Source organism: Rhamphochromis sp. 'chilingali' (genome assembly GCF_963969265.1).
Source record: "Rhamphochromis sp. 'chilingali' genome assembly, chromosome: 7".
NCBI lineage: Eukaryota > Metazoa > Chordata > Actinopteri > Cichliformes > Cichlidae > Rhamphochromis > Rhamphochromis sp. 'chilingali'.
Genome location: NC_137934.1, coordinates 34,258,031 through 34,278,117, shown reverse-complemented (window position 1 = coordinate 34,278,117; position 20,087 = coordinate 34,258,031). Strand labels below are relative to the sequence as shown.

General features: G+C 40.4%; 1 protein-coding gene across 4 annotated transcripts in view; it reads right to left on the bottom strand.

Moving 5' to 3' along the window:
* ddah1 (dimethylarginine dimethylaminohydrolase 1) overlaps positions 1–20,087 on the bottom strand; it is an 82,762-nt gene that overhangs the window by 58,990 nt on the left and 3,685 nt on the right. The window lies entirely within an intron of this gene.

Here is a 20,087-nt window from a genome sequence, read left to right as displayed (position 1 = left end):
GTGGCCATGACCAGTTACCAGTTAACAGCTGGTTAAAGGTATCAAGACCTTCATGTAATATCGTGTAATATAAAAATTTACAGTAGTCAAGAAACCAAATGCAAAACAGTTTTTGTACAATCTTGTAAAAGTTTTCATTTTTGCTTCTTGAGAATGTGAACATAAGACTTTGACACCTTTGGGTTATGAACTGGTGGTTATCTTTTGGTTTTATCTTGTGGAAATCACTACAAATTTAGAAAAGACACCCTGCCGCACTAGCACACAGGCACTCAATTATTGCTGCTGACCTTTAAAGCTGATACTGGCAATCATGCTTCCTGGAGGGTTAATGTGCTGATCCAGTCGAATAACCAGCTGCTATGAACATCCTCTGCTGGCCAACAGGATTCCAGTTCCCCAGTCTGCCTCCTGACCCTGCAGCCCCTGATCTGTGATCACCTGCCAGGACTGTTTCCAGTAAGGCAGAGAGACCGGCCAGACTGGTGTGACTTCTCCCCCACAGTGTCTGGTCTAATGACACAGATAAGATGGCACACACACATAAACACACAAGCAAATACATATGTTTAAGTCTATCCCATCAAAAGTCTGCAAAGGAGAAGAGAATTAGCCAATAGCAAACGTGGGTCTGTACAAGGAGCTGCATGAGGAAAAGTTTCTGTTTGTCAATGATAAACTTACAAGCTCAGTGTGTGTGTGTGTGTGTGTGTGTGTGTGTGTGTGTGTGTGTGTGTGTGTGTGTGTGTGTGTGTGTGTGTGTGTGTGTGTGTGTGTGTGTGTGTGTGACATGCGTGAGGCTTTTTCTTCCCAGTTTTCCGGAAGTCTCCTGGAGCCTCCCACTGCTGTGGGCCCCAGCAGATGACTTCTTATTGTGGGTTTGGAGCCTCAGAGCAATTAGATGAGTTTATGGTAAGCACTAAGAAGCGGAGAACCTTGTCATTCTGTCAGAGCCGATTTCCCCTTCGCGCTAAACACCGACCTCTCCGAGCTGCCAAGGGTGGACGCGGGCCACAGCAGAGATTTAAAAACAACAAAAAAAGGATGTTTTTGAAACCCTGGAGTCAATCAACTTTTACTTCCTGTAGCTGCATTTTGTTGCTAGGTGATTTCAAAAGGCAAAACATGCCTGCTGCTTGCTGAGGGCAGCTGTATTTAATACTTGGTAACAACATTAAGATACAAATTATATGCGCACCAAAATGCACGCATGAATTAAGGAGCATCAGCTGCGGTGAACCACAGCCTGCTGTCATTTTTACTGTGTCTATCATCATATAATCCAAGTATTGTGCAAGGGTGTAGGTCAGGGGTGCTCAATACGTCGATCGCGATCGACCAGTCGATCGCAAAGGTAGTATTGGTAGATCGCATGGCATTAAAAAAAATAGATGCCAGCCTATCATCCATCCTGTCACTTGATTGATACAGGGAAGCCAGTCAGATGACATCAGATTTTTTCTGACGCTTAGGTCGCTGCGCATGCGCAAACAGCGGCGCGAAGTGTAGTAAAACTGACAAGCTAGTCAGCGAGTTAACTCCAATTTTTAGCTCTCGGTTTTTTCTCTTAAACCTGGCCGTCAGCAGCTACTGTCCGGACTATGCATCCCTGGCTGATTCAATTCAGTGCAAGTCATCAGAGTAAACTCAGGTAATGACAAAAAATTTACATAGTTAATTGTGTTGTGAAATATTGGATATTGCGGTTATGCATGTATACATTGTAGATATAAAGAATCCTCAATATATTTATAAATAAGTATATGTTTTGGATTTTTGTAGTGGGTAGATCATTTTGACTTGGTCATTTTATAAGTAGCTCACATGCGGAAAAAGTGTGAGCACCCCTGGTGTAGGTATTCACAGGCTGCACAGGGAGTCTGTATAAACATACAGCAGCTTCAAAAGAACCCAACAGAGGCAATATAGGATCAGATAAAGGTGAGGTATTTGGCCACAGATTGACACAGGAGTGAAATTCGAAAATTCTTTCCACAGGGAAAGTGAAAACATTATACACAATAGGAGCACTAGCATAGCATTCTCTACATGAATGTAAAAGAAAGAAAATGCAGCACCTCCCCATGCAGTCCCCAGAGCATTTCCCAACACTGTTGATGTCTTTTTTCCAAGTGCAGTGCCAACAAAATACTTCATCTGCTCCACCTCAGAGGCCTGTGTATCCTCCTGAGCCTCTCTACGAGATTCACCTTTTTACCAAAGCATTTGCTGGAAAACCAAATAAACACAGTTGCACAATGGAAAGGGGGGTCTTATGTAACTAACACTGGCCATGCCGTGGCCCAAATGTAACAATTTTCACGGCTCTGAACTTGAACACCTTCTCTTGCACACACAAGCATGCGTACACACACACACACACACACACACACTGCCCCATAGGAAGCTAACCAGCTATGTAGCGTGTAGTGCTTTTCTTTTCTTTTCTTTTCTTTTCTATCTGCAGGGATTATTGAGAAATAACAGTAGGTGGGCAGACCTATGTGAGCAGAGAGACAGCTAATGCGGATTTTACGTAAAGAACAATGAGGTGCAGACCCATTCACAACAAGCTAATATTCAATATACCAGGGGGTTACTGCTAAACTTTACTGTGCACATAAAATCTCCTTCCAGTCACGTTCATCTTTTCAGCATCTAATAATATGTTTTCTCTTTGGCGGACCCCAGCATAAAGTTATGAGATGAAGTTGTTTACTGACTGCTTTTAAACATTTTTTTTAAACATTTTTAGATCTTGCTTAAGGACCCGTGTGAAATATATTGATGCTGGCTCCAACCCCTACTTAAACTATTCTTGATGTTAATTGGGTGTTTTATGCAGTGACACAATACCTCACATACTTCAGTGCTTGAGACCAGACTGATAAGAGTTTACTTTCTAGAATTAACATAAGAGACTTTAGGAGGAACACCAGTTAAACTCACAACATACAATACTTCATGTTGTATTGTCTTGCACATAACTGTGGCTGTTGTAGTAGGCGATACAATCAGTGTGACTACGCAATCAAGGCTGTGTCATTAACATCCGCCCAGCCTGACAACAGAAAGGGGTCTAAATGTAAAGAGCACTTTATCTGACAGTGTAAGGTTTAATAATTGTAGCAAGAAATAAAAATGTCCTTCATTTTTTAAATATGAAATAAAAAATAAACAAGAATCCATCGTATTCCAAGATTTTCAATTCTACAAGAAAGATTCCCCCGATTTGAGAAGCCGACAATTAGAAAATGTTTGGCAGAAAAATAATTTAATGAGTCAATTATTTGCTAACTGTCTGGATTATTCGACAAATCATTTCAGCAGTGACACAGTTTGGCTGCCGCTGCGAGTGCTGTGTGTGTGAAGGGTAACATAGAAGAAGAGTGTGTTTTCAGTATGATCCTTGGCGTGAGAACTGACTGAAAGCGGACATCACACCACACTGTGACAGCTGAGGGCAGACAGAAGAGGCAACACACATCTCGTCACTCGCCACACCAACCACGCACATACAAATTCTCACCATCATACACATGTGGTAAATGGACTGGTTCTTATATAGCGCTTTTCTACTCTTTCTGAGCACTCAAAGCTTTATACAACTAATACATTTACACCCATTCACACAAGCACTTTTTTCTGAGTATTAAGTGCTAAGTATCTACCATTCATACACATTCACACTCCGATGAACGCATCAGAGAGCAACATGGGGTTAGTATCTTGCCCAAGGATATTTGGCATGCAGACTGGAGCAGCCTGGGATCGAACCACCAACCTCTGGTTAGTGGCTGACCTGCTCTGCCACATGAGCTACAGCCACACATGTGAATACAAGCATATACAGACAGTTAGGTCCATAATCGTTTGGAAAAAGACGCAATTGAAGTATTTCTGTCTTTCTACACTATCAGGGTGGATTTTAAACATTCATTAAGCGATTACAGTGCAGGATTTCAGCTTTAATTCAAAGCCTTTACCAAAAGTTTGCACTAACTTTTATACGTGCTCTCCAATCGTCAGAGGCTGAAAACTAAATGGACAATTGTTCCCTTGTGACAAATGAAGCAGATATGATATCTGAAGGTGTTTGTATTTTATAGCTTTTCACTGTAATTGACAATATAAGGCCTGAAGAGATGTTAGCACAAGAGACAAACAAAGTAAACATAGCAAAAACTTTAGGAGTGGCCAAATTAACAATCTGGAATGCACCGGCCAGCTCAGCAACACCAAAAGGTCGGCTAGATCACAGAAGACAGCTGAAGTGGATGATGACAGAATTATTTCCATGGTTAAAAAACAGAACTAAAACCATTTAGCCAAGTCAAGAACACTTTTAGAGGAGGTAGGCGCAGTATCTTTGTCAAGGTCAAGAGGCACCCTCATGAATCGAAATACAGACGGTTTACAACTGGGTGTAAACTCTAGGCTAACTAAACTGAGACAGATTTGCTACTAGTATTCATTCGATTATTTTTAGACTGGGAGGGGGTGTTCACATGTAGGCCTCTGCGTAGCCTTGTGGTATATGGGTTATCTATATAACTCATAGGTGCGCTATAGGAGCACTCTTGCTACTACTTGCTTAACCTAATTTGCACAGATTACACAGATTTCTCACACACAAAGGTGCAGTATGTGAACATGTCCAAAAAAAGGAGAAAGAAACTGCAGCCAGACATTACCACACATTACCAGACGTTAAATCAAGCATCTATGAAAATACATAGTTAAGAACTGTTAATGATTATTTTGGCTGAGAAATCTTCTTCAAGTCTGTGCACTCCTATTTTCAATTACATAAATGCAATATGACATCAGAGGTGTTGGCAGAAACAGTGACTGCGACTGTTTAGTAAACCAGTGAACATGAAGGTGAGTACAGACATGCTTTTAGCCCCGAGCCACAGGACTACGATCAAACTTGTACTCCAGAAATTGAGCTTTACAGAGTACTTCTTTCAAACCTAGGGATGAATGGCATTTTCTAAAGTGGGAAATTTCTATTCTTTAAGACATTTTTTCTGTAGAAAGGTTTGTTAATGAAAACTACATGGTTTGAAAAGGAACTTTGCATCCTTGTTTACCTTACACTGGGACCTGATATGACCCTTCAGTTTATCCATTATCAGAAAAAAAAAAAAAACTTTTTTCTACTTTTAATTCATTACTTTTCTGATTGGATGCCCCTTGTAAACAAAAGGTTTGAATAAGAATTGGATGGCGCTTCAGTGCCCACATCCACAGACGTGAGCTATGTGTGTATGACCGTATTAGAGATATCTGTTCTCAATTACATGCAAGAGTAAACTTAAACTCTTAAGTGTTTGAAACAGGATGGATGACTTACACATTTGAGGACTTTATTAGAATTTTTGACAATTTAATGTAATGTAATATAAACATCCACTAATGTATCAGTATCTATAGGATAGAAAACACAGATAAATGCAGCATGTATAATAGCAGCACAAAGAATAGATAAAACTCAAACACGCAGTGTGAGAGTTAACAGCCGATCTCACCCATCATGTCCTCTACCCTCCTACCCTCTCCTGACTCACCCGTGTTCGGCAGACACCAGCGTATCACCTCCTCTGTCTGAGAATAAATGCACACGGTATAATCATGTTTACTTGAATAAAGACAAATAATAAGAATTCATGCAGACCACCAAGCAGGAAACAGCATTTACTGTCTGCTTCAGTCACTCTAGCCTTTATACAGCTAGTACATGACCTGGAATGCACTGTGCATATGATTAACTAAAGAAAGAAGCTGAAATTGGAGGTGAACCTATACTCTAATTATCAGCTGAGGCCTTTCCTTTAAGAAACATTTCTGTAATTTAGATTCTTTGCTGTGCTAGCTTTCTGGCCTGAGTATGTAAGAAACGGGACTAGCAGCACCTAGCCACAGTTATTGCGAAGAGCTCAATTCAAAAAGAAAAAGATGCGTGCTACCAGTCTTATTTTTCCAGCATATCTATGTGACATCCTGATATTATGCAGTACTGTGCAGAATCCTTGAACCACACTTCATTTCTATATATTTTGCTAGAGAAACGGGAAAGGCGTATAATGTTGCAGCATTGGCATTGAGCTTGAGATCATTTTCATCTTGAAAAATTAAGTTGTTAATCAGATGGCTAAAGACCTTTGCTGATGTATTTCTCTCCTGACCTCCTCCGCACATATTGGTGATGATTTAAACCAAAATTTCCCAATTTGGATTCAATACTCCACAAGACCTGTTGATTTCCAGTTACGTTCTTGTGTAATTTGGCATTCCTCTGGCTTTACCCTGTTTCTTTTCATTAAAAATGGCTTTCTTGAATAATAGATTTACTGAATGAAGGGCCAGATGCATCTCTTTGCTGGATTTTTATCCATTTATTAAGAACATGACTTTCAGATGCTGTTCATCTGCTGAAGATGCACAAGGTTTTTTCTTTATGTCTGGCACGTCTTCTTTTGTTCTCCACTTGTCCAGATTCTTCAGATTTTTTAAGGACAAATTACACACCATGCCTACTTTACTTTACCTTACAGCTAATAGCTCTTTGGGAATCACAATGCTGGTGCTATAATGTTATTTTATGCCTGTAATACTGTCTTACCTTTGACACGATCCCATGAAATTGGTGTTTATGTTTAAATGATTCATAGGTCAGTGACTTTACAATTTAAAAGGATCCCTTGAAACTGTTCAGATATAAGACTGGACTGAAAATAAGGGGGGGAAAAACAGCCAAAGTCCAAAGAAAAAAAAAAAACATATTTTTAAGACCACTTCAAAAATTACACCGATATAGCAGCTTGGAAGCAAAATACAAAGGAATAAGGTGTAACGCAAGACTTTTTGGACGGTACAGTAATGTCAACCAAAAAAGGATCAAACACTCATAGTGAAAGGCCAAAGCAGATTCAGCTAACTGAAGTCCAATGGTAATGCAGATCTACTTTAAGCAAATCGTTTGTGAAATACATAAATTATTACCAATTAATTCTGACACCCTAAACCTCTGTGGCTCTAAGCAGAATTTTGATATTGTCTCATGGTTGGAATGGAATCACGTGAACTCATTGGCTGACAGCATTTCTGCTCAGAAAGCATCCAGTGCATAATGAATGTCATCTTCTTGAATCCTCTAATTAACTGCATCATTAGCTTGGCATCCACTTACTTTAAATTGCTCACACAATTGAGGAGTGTCATGCAATTCCTCTTTTGGGAATAGGAGTGGTGATGGTATCATTCTACTCAGAAACATGACAATAAGGCACAGCAACATGGCCACATATTGTTCAAATGCTGAGATTATCTCATTACATCAGCCAAGATTCACTCGCTGTTAAATTCAATTTCTAGTGTGCCTTGTACGGCGGCACAATTAAAAAGTATTCTGCAAACCGCATTAGTCAGACTAAATAATGGAGACCAAAAAAGTGCTAACTCAGAGAGGGCGGCTCTGGAGGAAAAAGGGCGCCTGAGATATATCACTTTCATCAAAGACCAATGGGTGGGCCTTTCCAAAGAGGCAGAGAGCAGGAGAAGTTCATACAGAGACAGAAGTATTTGTTCCAGGCTGTGATGGATGAACCAAAAATTAAGCGAAGACACGTGAAGCATTCATCATTGACAGAGTGATGATTATCATCAGTTTATGATTAGTGAACATTTCAACAAGTGCAAAGATGCATTCCTGTTCAGTCGTGGATCTTCCATACAAATCTCCAGCAGTAATACATGTAGGGCTGCCACAAACGATTATTTTGATAGTCGACTAGTCACCTATTATTTTTGTGATTAGTCGACTAATCAGATCATCATCCATTGAACGTAAAAGTACAGCTTATTGCACCAGCAGCATCTGCTCTTATATAACTATCATTAGCTTACAGCTTTAAGTGTTTAAGGTCTGTGCTAACTAAAAATAAAGACAAGATGATAGTTAATTGAATTCTAATTAAATGTGCAGATTGTTTCGGTGGAGTTTAATAAACTCAGCCGATTTACTCAGGAACAAATAAAATACTGAAAAAAGCCAAACAATAACATTTTTAAGTTATCTAAGTGACTTGTATATGTTTAACCTGAGTAGGGCGGTGGGTTTGAAAACGATCTGCCGGGAGTCCGGTGCTCTCATGGCCCCCGGCTAGCTATCGAGCTAGTGGGTAACAGACGCCTCCGAAAACGTCGGAGCGCTTTTGAAAATATGTGGTGTCCTGATAAACTGAGCAGATATTTGAGGTTTACACAGCTACATTCTCGCCTGAAAATATGTTAAACGTTTATTTTGTGACCCAGAAAGAATAATAAGAGTAATATTAAAACTAACTAGCTGCCGCCATTGTTGACAACTGCGCTGGGCCGCGCTATGAATTCTGGGACACAGTTTCTTCTTCTTCGGGGTTTAACGGCAGCTGGCATCCTTGTACATGCAGTGCTGCCATCTTCTGTTTCAGTCCGTTATTACACTCTTAAATCCTGCTACTTATTCCTGCTTTTGGGATCTTACAAAGCTTCAAATGACGCGTCGACTATTAAATCAGTCGTCGACGATTTTGATAGTCGACGTAATCGTGACTAGTCGACTAATCGTGGCAGCCCTAAATACATGTTTGTTGTGGAAAAAAGAAAAAAGAAAAAAAAAAAGGACATTTTGCAGACAAGAGACAACAGGAGAGATATGATGACAGGAATGAAGGGGAAACTGGAACGTGCTGCAGAAACAAATGGCTTCATGTTCCCGTCAGAAAGATAATTTTGAAACAATATTGGCTCTGTGATCTGAGAGCTGAGCAGATGTAAAAACATTGTTTTTTTGCCTGGGCAGTGCTCTGGAGGCTTTGCATATTCAACTAAAACGAAGTAGAAAACAGAACTAAACCCAGGACTCAATCCAGCAATGAAGCACAAAATCTACACGACACGACTGCTGTTCACATCAGAGACAAAAGATAAGATGGGGAATATGGCCTTAAATACACGTGTCTGCAGGCGGAGGTGCTTTTCTATGGGTGGAATTGAACACACACATTCATAAGCAGCATATGCAGCTCTGTGTGAGTGCCACCTTTTTGTTTTTGGTCCGCACAAAGAGTAGTTATATTGTTAATTGCTAACAACAGTGTGAAAGGCTTACCTAGTTTAAGCTGCCATCAAGGGCTTGGTTACGCTTAATCTTCTGATGTGACCACAAGCACGTGAAATAAAAGGGTTAATAATTTGTGCCGTGTGTACTTCCAGTGGAATTGACACAGAAGGCCTAAAGTTACAGTAGCACTTGGAAAAATTAAAGTAGTTACAAAATCCTTGAAGTTAAGCTTCAACTTGTGCCTCATTTACTTTTGTTTTTAATTGGTTGAGTTCAATGTTTCATCACTTACTTCACTATTGATGTGGCTCCAGGTTGCCAGGAGCGAGGCACTGTTTCGAACAGAAACCAAGCGCCAAAAGCAAAACAGTTTCGACCATGTTCTATCAACACTATAATGAACCTTGCTTTTACAACACTTACTGATTGTGTGCAGAATTCCATTATTTCAGCTCGTATGAGCTCATTGGAAAAAAAAAAAAAGTCTATTTAAGTTAGTAGCCTGATACAGACTTCCTTTAATGTTTTGTCGGTTTAAACTGCCAACTGAGGAAAAAACAGCATCACGTCAGCGCCTGGTGATAATTACATGCAGGATATGAGCAGTATTTTGACAGAGTCACACCTGTAAACCCACTGTGGAGACACATTTTTAGCTTTTTGGGGTACTTTGAACGCGCTTTTCATCAACACAGAGTCATCTGTCTGAATGTTAAAATCCAGAAAAAATAAAAGCAGTTAAAGCTTCAGCAAATGATCAGTTATTATAAAGAGACAACAGCAGAAAGTTCTTTACCAGAGAAGGTATAAGCCATACGTTCTAAGCATGCTAGCTGCTTAGCTTTGTGGACAATTTTATTCCGTCGCTCTGTTGACTTATCCACCACTTTGGGTTGGATTGCCTCGAAACTGCAAACTTTCATGGTCCTGAAGGAGTAAATCTTTATAGCAGTGAATATCCACCAATTTTTCTTCAAACACATGGAACAGATTTGTCTGAACACTTGTGGTGGTGACAAAAATCAGTATAGAAACACAATCCTCATATTGACCCTCATTTATTAATAAGTGTGTCAAAAACGCCCCAAAAGTCTGTTTGCATACCATATCAGGTTTAAGGCATGTGGGCACCAGCAGATTATCTTCTTACCAACATGCACATGTTAGTTATTCTAAATCAATAGGCTCAATCTGCGTACTATGTGCATACAGCCACACCCCCATTTTTCTACATAAGGAAAGAGGTTTACCTGGAGGTAAAGTGGAAAGAGTCGATATGAAGATATAAGAGAGAAGCCTGCACCTTTAAGGCAACAAAGAAGGAGAAAATCTGAATTTAGAAACTTAAATAATAGTGTCCAAAGAGGTAGGCGGGAAAGGGGGAGCTTTCCAAAGTTTTTCCGCTCCAGGCCGACAGTCTGTAACATTCTCATCTGGTTAAACGCAGTCTGTGGACTCCATTCAGCCTGATGGGCAGCACTCTGTGTTAATGCTTATTAGCATGCTAACATAGAGAGCAGTAAACAATTGTTTCACCACTATTGCTGGCTATTCACCCTCAATTTATCACTTTTGTCTTCACATAAAAAAGAAAGGAAGCAAACTAGGGTCAGTAAATCTCCGGCTGTCCTAAAATTATTCAAATAAATATATCAAAACTATAACTAGCATCTCATAGTCACCAAGCAAAAGACTTTGAAGGATTTTAATAGCAGAACAACAAAGTTTAGCATCATATGTTTTTTTTATTAGTTTTACAGGTTAATGACCAGAAAAATGTTCATGCAGAATATCGTGGTGTTTCAGTGAAGATGACCTTTAACCTTTTGCATTTTGAATGTCAGCTCCAGTGCATGAAGTTGTTGTTTAGTGACAGCGGAGGAAACTCGGCATTTAAACACAACTGTCAAATAGCCTGACAGACAAGAGGCTGTAGCCTGGAAGGCTTGAGATATTCCCTTTGTGTCTCTCAGAGTATTTTGTTTTTAAGATTGAGAATAAAAGATACGTGTGAGAGTGAAAAGTCAAACATTGAGAGAGAAAGCAGAGAGAAAGATAATAAAATGAGCATTAATATATTTCAGTTAGCCTTCTGACTTCAGCTTGATTTACTAACTGTAGTAAAATGTGGCAGAGGCAAACATTTTGTCATCAGCAGCTTTTAGTTTATTACGGGATACCAAGATAAATGCTTACTGGAGTTTTCAGTATTAGAGATGCTTGTTGTGTTTCAAAAAAAATAGACATGGTCAAGACGACCCGCTGAAGTTCAAACTAAGTGTCAGAATGGGGAAGAAGGGGGATTTACGTAACTTTGAATGTGGAATGGTTGTTGTGTCAGACAGGCTCATCTAAGTATTTCAAAAAACTGTTGACATGCTGGGATTTTCCTACACAACTAAGTTAAAAAGGCCTCATTGATGCCAGAGATCAGAGGAAAATAGCCAGACAGCTTCAAGCTGATAAGAAGACAAGAGAACCTCAAATAACCACCCACTACAACCAAAGCACACAGAGCATCTCTGAATGGACAGCATGTCAAACCTTAAAGGAGGTGTGCTGCAGCAGCAGAACATCACACGGGGTGTCACCCCTATCAGCTGAGAACACAGAACTTGCACAGGCTCACTAAAATGAGACAATAGATGACTGGAAAAACATAGCCTGGTCTCATGAGTCTCGATTTCAGTGACATTCGGACAACAGGGTCAGAATTCGGCATGACATTTCTTGAACATGCCAAATTGTTCTGTGTATCTAAATGGCCTCCACAGTCTCCATATCTGACTTGGACAGAGCACCTTTGGGATGTGATAGAACAGGAGAGTCACATCATCTCTCAATGTTTCCAGCACCTTTGTAATCGATGCACTGATGAATTAAGACAGTTCAGAAAGCAAAAATGGCAGCTAACCCAATATTAGCAATGTGTAACTAATACATGGTCAGTGAATTCACATCACTTTAACACTTTTTCCATATTAATGCATGCCTCAGAGTACAAATCCCCAAAAGCCAGCATTGCTCCACTTATAAATGGTAAAGTCTTGAAGTACAGGTGCTAAGAGGGATTGTGAGCTTACATATTTACTTTCATTGGCACTCCTGGAATCAAAGGTCAGTGAAACTTCCCTTTAGATGTGGTAAAAACGGCAATGCACCAGCTCAAAGCTTAAAGCAAATATTTCAAATCACAAGAGAAACATTGCTAAGACTGCAAGGGCAAGGACATTTTTAAAGGAAATTTAAATTATTAAATTAGAATGAAAAATTCTTTGCCCACTGAAAAGTGAAAATATGTATCAATCTCCACTTAGTATTACTTTACTCTGAATTTGTAGTCTGGTGGATCCGAGATCAGAAAGTAGACAAAAGTAGAAAAATGTTCAAAAGTAAGGAGAAAACTACACAGCACATCATTTTTCTAAACTAAATGGGCCTTTCTCACATTACCAAAACTTCAAGTGAAAAAAAGGACAACTTTTTTTCTTTACTTATTCTGCACCCTTTCTGACCTCAGCAAGGCTGTCTATGCCTGGCCTACTTCCTATGTCTTCCACTGCTTGGTCTCACATACCAAACCAGACATTCGCACACCCACGGTGACGGCCGAGTGTGACCGGGTCATCCCGCGAGGCTGAGAGGAGTTCCTGTTCACGAGTCTCCCACATCTGTCTCCCAGGCTGCCGCGCTGATGCTGAGTTGGAGGGGTTGCGGTGGGTGAACCTGGGGCTAAAAGTGGGCGTGGTCCAAGATTATTGGGGAGGGTTGTCTAGGCTGTTCACCCACTTCCATCTTTGCACAACCCACATGAGAGGCAAAGCCCCGGCACGTGCTGGCTGACCCATGCAGAAAACTAAAGAGGTGGATCACTTAACGTTCGGTGTGGTTTGATTTGATTTACTACACCTTTACAAATTAACTTATTTTATCTAGTAAAATGTGTGTATTTTCATTTCAAGTCAGCGAGGGAAACATTTATAGCACTTTCTACACATCCTATACAAGTCAGTCAAAAGGAGACTTATAGTTTTTGAGTGGCGAACAAGCTACATTACTAAGTGGGTGATTTAACACAACAGTTAGTCCATTAATATAAATGTAGGCAATTATGTGAGCGAGACTGTACAGCTAATGCTTTGACGGTCTCAAGAATGAATGAGGATGGGAGAAAGCAGCGGCACCAAGATGTTACGAATGAAAGATCCAGACGAGGAAATCAGACAGGCAAACAGCGGGAGGAAGGGCAAGTTAAATGCGGTAGGAATGTTACAGACAGTTGGGGAATGCACGTAGACCCCGTCCCACACGCTGCTGGCGGATTTCAGATGTCTCGCCCTTCTCCGACGTTCGCACTCGGATGTTAAGTCTCCGCAAAGGAAGCCAGTTCGGTTCTGTTAGGGAAGTCGTATAAGAGCAGGGGAGGGCAGCGAGGAATCGGCATCTGCAAAAGGCCGTCTAGTCAAAACAAGGCTCATGTGCTGTCTGGTGTTCGCTTGTGGGGGTAGCTACACGAAGCATGACCGGAAAAGGGGGCCCACGTGGAAGCATAAACTACGTGGACTGAACCTAAATATTACGTCTATAAAAACATGACCTAAATATTGTGTCTGTGGAGCAGGATTTTCCATCCTGTCTCCACACCTGGAGACATCCAAGTCTTGTACACTCAGTTATGACAGATTTTTAGCACTTTTTAAATGATTGCTATTTTCCAGGCAACTTGCAGTCGCCCTTTAAGCCGTGTGCTATTACAAGATACAGTAGGTCTCAAGTAGCACACTCTAAATATTTAGGGGCCACACTTAAAACGTCAGTGTCAGAGGAGGAGTTCAGTAATTACCTCACTGAAGCTTTGAATTCTACTTGATAAAACTAAATCCCGCACGCCTGCCTGCTTAGCTGCTGCAAGTTAAGGTCTTTTTTTTTTGCCTGAGCAAAAACATAAAAAGTGAGGGTCGAGGATCAGAGAAGGGATTTTCTTTCTAGGCAATTAAACTCGACTTTGCTGTCAGACTCAGAGGCTGCCAGCACAACCTGATGCTCCAGGTAAGAATACGAAAAAAAAAAAAAAAAAGTCAGCTGTCTGTAGTTACTGGGGCGACAATTATACGGCGCAGTTCAAAAGTTCAGCAGAAATCACTACTGTGAAAACACCTTCTATCCACCAAAGCGTCACTCCCAAGGATTGAAGAGCATCTCCATCTACCCTACGAGAGGAAGCAATCCCAGAGTGAGACGCTTGAAAACCACGAGTCTGCTGAAGCAACACTGTTACGGCTGGCTAATTCTCGAGCAAAAGTTACAACCCAAATTTTATCTACCTTTGGGTTCTCACAGGCAGAAATGCCACATTTCCGTGCTTGTGCCGTAATTATGAAAGTCTGAACAACCTGCTCGCTCGGCAGCAGGCGAAGTGATGAAACGGAGGTTATGGTTCGAGCAGATTAGAGGTTACAGTGTAATTTTAGAACTGTTCTGCCGTGAAATTGCACTTTCATCTCCAGCTTGAAAACAGACAAAAAGCAATATTTAAATCTAAAAAAAAAAAAAAAAGAAAAAACATATCTTGACTCGAAACAACATTTTTACACACAATCCATGTCACATGTTCAACTTTGGCATCTTTGTGGCCAGACAGCAGATCACCAAGGGCAAAGGAACCATTTTTTCTAATGTGCACTAACGGGCTGGACTGAATGTGAAGAGCAGCAGGTTGACTGTGATTACTCTGCTCTGCACTCTGTCACAGAGAATGAACCCAGTTATTCTCTGGAGGAAAACTAATTTTGTTGTGCCATGTCCAACAGCTGCCTGTTTCAGAGGCCAATGCGAGGCTGTGGCCACAGTGAGAGTGGAGACTAAATGATAAGATTCTGTTTGGTAGTGTGGTTTTCTTACAGCAAGGGTCAAATGAAGACATTTTTTATACCCTGACCAACATGTTTGGGATAAATGTAAAAGAAAAAACTGGCAATAATGAGAACGAGCATAAAAATCATAGAAACATTTTTATATTATATTGATCTGGGGAGCCTTTTTTCCTCTTTTTTTTTTTTTTTTTAGCCTCAGGTCTCATTTGTACTTTTGTGTCCGTGATGCGTCCTGGATCTCCCCAGAGAGTTAAAAGAGCAGTCCACTGTGTGCTACTCAATTCCAGTGGGAACGTCTCACTTGGACAACTCAGGATGTTACAGCAGAACTCCTCATCGACAGTTGGGGGCACGTCTGTAACATGAATGGGAAGTTTAAGGCCGTCATGTCCCTCTCCTTCCAGCTTCTAGCTACTGACTCTTCAGCTGCTGTTCGGTCTGGGTCACAGCACAAAAGTTGGTACACATATACGCTTTCTTTGGTACCCTCAATGAAATCACATATGTGCATACACAAGACAGAACCCCCAAAGAGGAACATTTTGTATCAGGTATTTCTTTTTTTGAACTGTTAAAGAACTTTTCTTATTTCCACATCGACCTGATTTTATTGCCCTTTTGACTTCTCTTTGACCTAATTTTGTTATCACTGTTACTTATCTCTAAGAAACACAAACTCACTCTATCACATTTAGGGATGGGTATTGATAAGATTTTAACGATTCCGATTCCATTTTCGATTCTGTTTAACGATTCGATTCTCTTATCGATTATTTTTTTTTTTTAAAAGGAGAACACTAAAGTCGATTAGCTTAGAACTGTGTTTTATATCTTCTCTTTGAACAAGATAGAAATTTAGGAGTAACATGGCCTTACAAACCCAACAGTGAGATCTTAAGAGATCCACAGCCTACGGCTCTTCAATGGGGTGTCACGGGGTCCCCAGGAAAAAAAATGTATATGTAAAATAATAAAATAAATATTCTCCTGTAGCAATAACAAAGTTTAACATAAATTATTCTGGCCTGAAAGGAGACGCTACCGGTAGACTGCAGCGAGAACTGCCAGCATCTGAGCCAGCCAGACTCTGTCTCTCTCATCATGGTTATCTAAATGCAACGCACAGTAATAGCAGGTTTTGTAATAAGGTAAATCACGCTAACATAATGTGCAATGCTAATTGATTAGTTACCTGCAGTATTAACGGGAGAGGACGTGGAAACGCTACCGCTGCTGCTGGGTTGAGCTTCGCTAGTCCGGAGCGGATCAAAAACACGACATTCGTTGAACGCAATCGCGTGTTTTTTGAGCAAATGCTTTTGCATGTTCGTAGTGTTTCCTCCCTTTGATGAAATCTCTACTTTGCAAGTATTGCACGTTGCCCTGTTGTCATCCTTTCTCATAAAGTGTAACCAAACTTTTGAGCGTTTGTGCCGCTCAGGCGCCGTGTTTCCTACTGGGTAAAAGACGCTACTCAACGTGATGACGTCATTCGGGGCGACTGGAATCGATAAGGGAATCGTTTATAAAAGTGGCAAACGATTCCAAGGAATTGAAACAGTGGGAACCGGTTCTCAACAAGAACCGGTTTTCGATACCCATCCCTAATCACATTGAGTGGCTGGCTGGTTTGACTCACACCCTTTACGCAGTCAGTTTCTGCTTTCTGGATGCCGGCCTTTAGTCCCAAAATGCAGGAAAAGCCACGCTTTGCTCCAGCAGCCATCAATCAACCAAATAAAAATAAAAAAATTTTAAACCCACATGATTATTTACACTTTGTTATGCTGTAAATGAGTTATCTGTTGTTTGTTGTCTGTGTTTAAAAAAAAAAAAAAAAATGTGAGCCAGCCCAAATATGGAACTGATCACACCTTGTACTTGGGGGACAAACTAGACATATTTCTAACTTGTGACCTTTTTATCCAAAAGTTAACTTCAGTTCAGTTGAATAAGCTTGTACTTTAAAATCCCTTTAAAAATCCTTTGCAAAACTGTCCTCCATGTAAAGATGAACCTGAGCTGCTGCTGAAAGCAGGATCAATAAAGTATTTACGCAAGCGAAAACATGCGAGTTTTGATTGGCACGAGGACGCCAGCAGTTCAAAACCTGCGTCAGAGCTTCTGAAGAGAGGAGCAACAACACAATCATGCAGGCTCATCCACAGCACATCTGCAGCACGCTCATTTCTGCTGGATTCACTTGTCATTAAATTATAGGCTGAAATGTGGTCAGTGGGTCACAGGGGTATTTTCCTTTTCCTTATTTATTGTTATTCATTCTTTGCATGCAGAGCACAGCTCAGTGAGACTTCCTGTTGTTGCTGTGCTGTCAGTACTTTGTGTGAGTCCTCAGCTCGCAAGCGGTCAACACCAGTCATGAGCCAAGTGGGCCATGGTGGCATGGGACTTTACATGCAACAGCTCTGGTGAAGCGACAAGAATGATGGTTAAAAAAAAGACTCAATGAATAGCAGAAACAGACAAAAAATTACCAAAAAAAACCTGATAAAAACATCTGTCACAAAGAGAAAGTCATCCTTAATACAAAGCTCTGCTCATGTTTGTCACTGGCCTCGAAAAGCTAACCAATTTGCCGTAATAACACAGCACAAGGTGGCTGTTTGCAATCTGAAAAGGGAAGCTCGCAAGCTGTCAAAGCAAAATCTTATAATTACTACTTTTCTGGGAACAAAATGCATTCAAAGCTGAAAACTGTATTTCAGACGTATGTTCTTGGGGACCTTGAGTAAATATTTTCCATCTCTGTTTTTCGAAAATGTTCGACATTATACGCAAACGGTTTGGCATCCCAGCTCCTCACGGAGTAACTAAAGCCAAAAAAACAGAGCCATTTTCATTATGACGCATAAATGGGTTCATAATAAGCAAGAAATTAAAGGTCATATGACAATCCACAGCTCCTCTTTCAGTGAATTCTGTCAGTTAAGCATTCATACTAATGCTCGGCATTCAGGGGAAAAATAGCTTCGGCTCTTTGTTGGAGTGGTTTATACAGAGCTCCAGGCTGTAGTACCCAATAATGCAATCAATTTAGACAAACATTTCTCCTCATAGAAAAGCTTTTAAGCAAAAGCCTAATGGAAAAGATTCTAGCAATCTTTGAGAAATTACAGAGCTGAACAATTTTAAAATCTACAATGCATTTGATCAAATGCAAAAAAAAGTATCCTGAAAAACAGAGAGGAAAAGTCAGATAACACAAACCAACTTGTTAATCTGCCATGTAGTGACAAGAGGATTGCAATAACATGAGCAAATGAAACTTGATGCAGATCTAATGGACCAGAAACCAATAACCAAGACTAAAATAATAACAACACAGCAAGTGACACCTTTGAATTCCCACATTAATTTCCTCACGTCATTTCACACGAGCTCTCTAAAGCGCTTGATCAACACACTTTACATTCGGAACAAAGTTTTGCTTTCCCTCGACAATCCAAAGGACGTGTACCCCGGGGGTCCCATTTCACTGCAGGGCAACCTGCATGTGGCGAATAAAGCTTTGATTGATTGATTGGTTATTTCAAAAGAATCAATGATAGAGGCTCGCTTACTTTCTTAATCGCGAGCGGCGACGAGGCTTTTCCTGAAACCTGCACTGAGCCTTCCTTCATACATCTTCAATAAGTAAAAATCAATAAACCCTTGTCTCGTCTGAGCAAATTATCAGCAATAATTGGTAAGGAGAGACATGAATATGTTGTAGTCGAGCTCTGTAAGCATTGACTTTGATAAGAGCGTGAAGAAAACCGGACTGTGTTTGAATGAAAGGCAGGAAAACAAGCTGATGACACATGTTTTGGTGATACGTGTGCAGGAGATACAAGGAGCAGAGCATTTTGTCCATTTTTTAAAACCCTATAGCTGTGTTAAAAACAGAGCATTACACTGGGAACGGTTGTTCAGCTCCATGTATATATAAAGTCCCAAAATGACATTACACAGAAAAGCTTCTCATCTCTGCACGCACACATAAACAAGCAGAAACATTCCTTTATCACTCACTGCCAAGCTGCCACATAACATTAACTGTGGAACAAAAGCTTTTCTGCTCCCTTTAGTGTGGAAAGCCATTTGTTGATTTTTCACAGCGTATCCTACGGCCCACGGGGCTTTAACTCGCACAATCATAATGATGTGTCATTTGCGCTGAAAATTATATCTCATTACGAATATAAGTATCCAGTTCAGCCAAGTCATTTATAATTCCACCCAAGACAGGAGTCATTTACTCATTAGAATCCATCTGTGGCTGTTTTGCAAACATTTATGTTCTTATATCTCAGAAGTTTCCAAAATTTTTTGCTTTTTTTTTTTAATTAATGAAACTTTCCCATGAGCTGAACACAGGCTGGACACCAAACCGCTGCAATTTTGTGTATGAAATCTAGAAGAAAAAAAAAAAAAAAATCACATTTAAAGGTTATAAAGTATCACAGTGAAAGTGCGCTGATGGCTTTGGAACATGTTCACGCAAATATAATGGGCAGTGCGCTCAACATAAATGAAATGTGGTGGTTGAAGGTAGCAGCGCCGAGCTTTTCAATCAATATCCCCGCCGCCAGTGAGGCCGGGGACCATTAGCACCAGTGAGCCAAGCAAAGTAACTCTGATGTGAAATGACAGGGGCTTTCACAGAAACCATCCTACCATTTCCCTCATTGTCATTCACACACACATAAACACACACACCCTACATTTCAGCCAGCCTCACTAGGCAACCAAGTGCACTCATACTGTTGTCTTGTTTCAGAAAAAATGGATTGATTGATTCATTTCTGTGGAGTCCTAAATTCACCTCCCCCTTGCTCTTCCTCTTGACATCTCATCAGACTCCTAATCAGCCAGAATCTGAGCTACTTGGCTTCTAGGATGCTCTGACATTAATGCTCTCCATACCACAGAAACAATATGATGTTAAAGTTGGCAATACATACTAAAAGTGCATGAACATTCAGCATCTCAGTTCTTTTTAAACTGTCACTTTTTTATATAGTTTTTGTAGTGTGCTATGTTAAAAACAAAAGCAGCATTGTCTTTAATATGGGCGTTGCCTCATATAAGTAATGAGCATAATT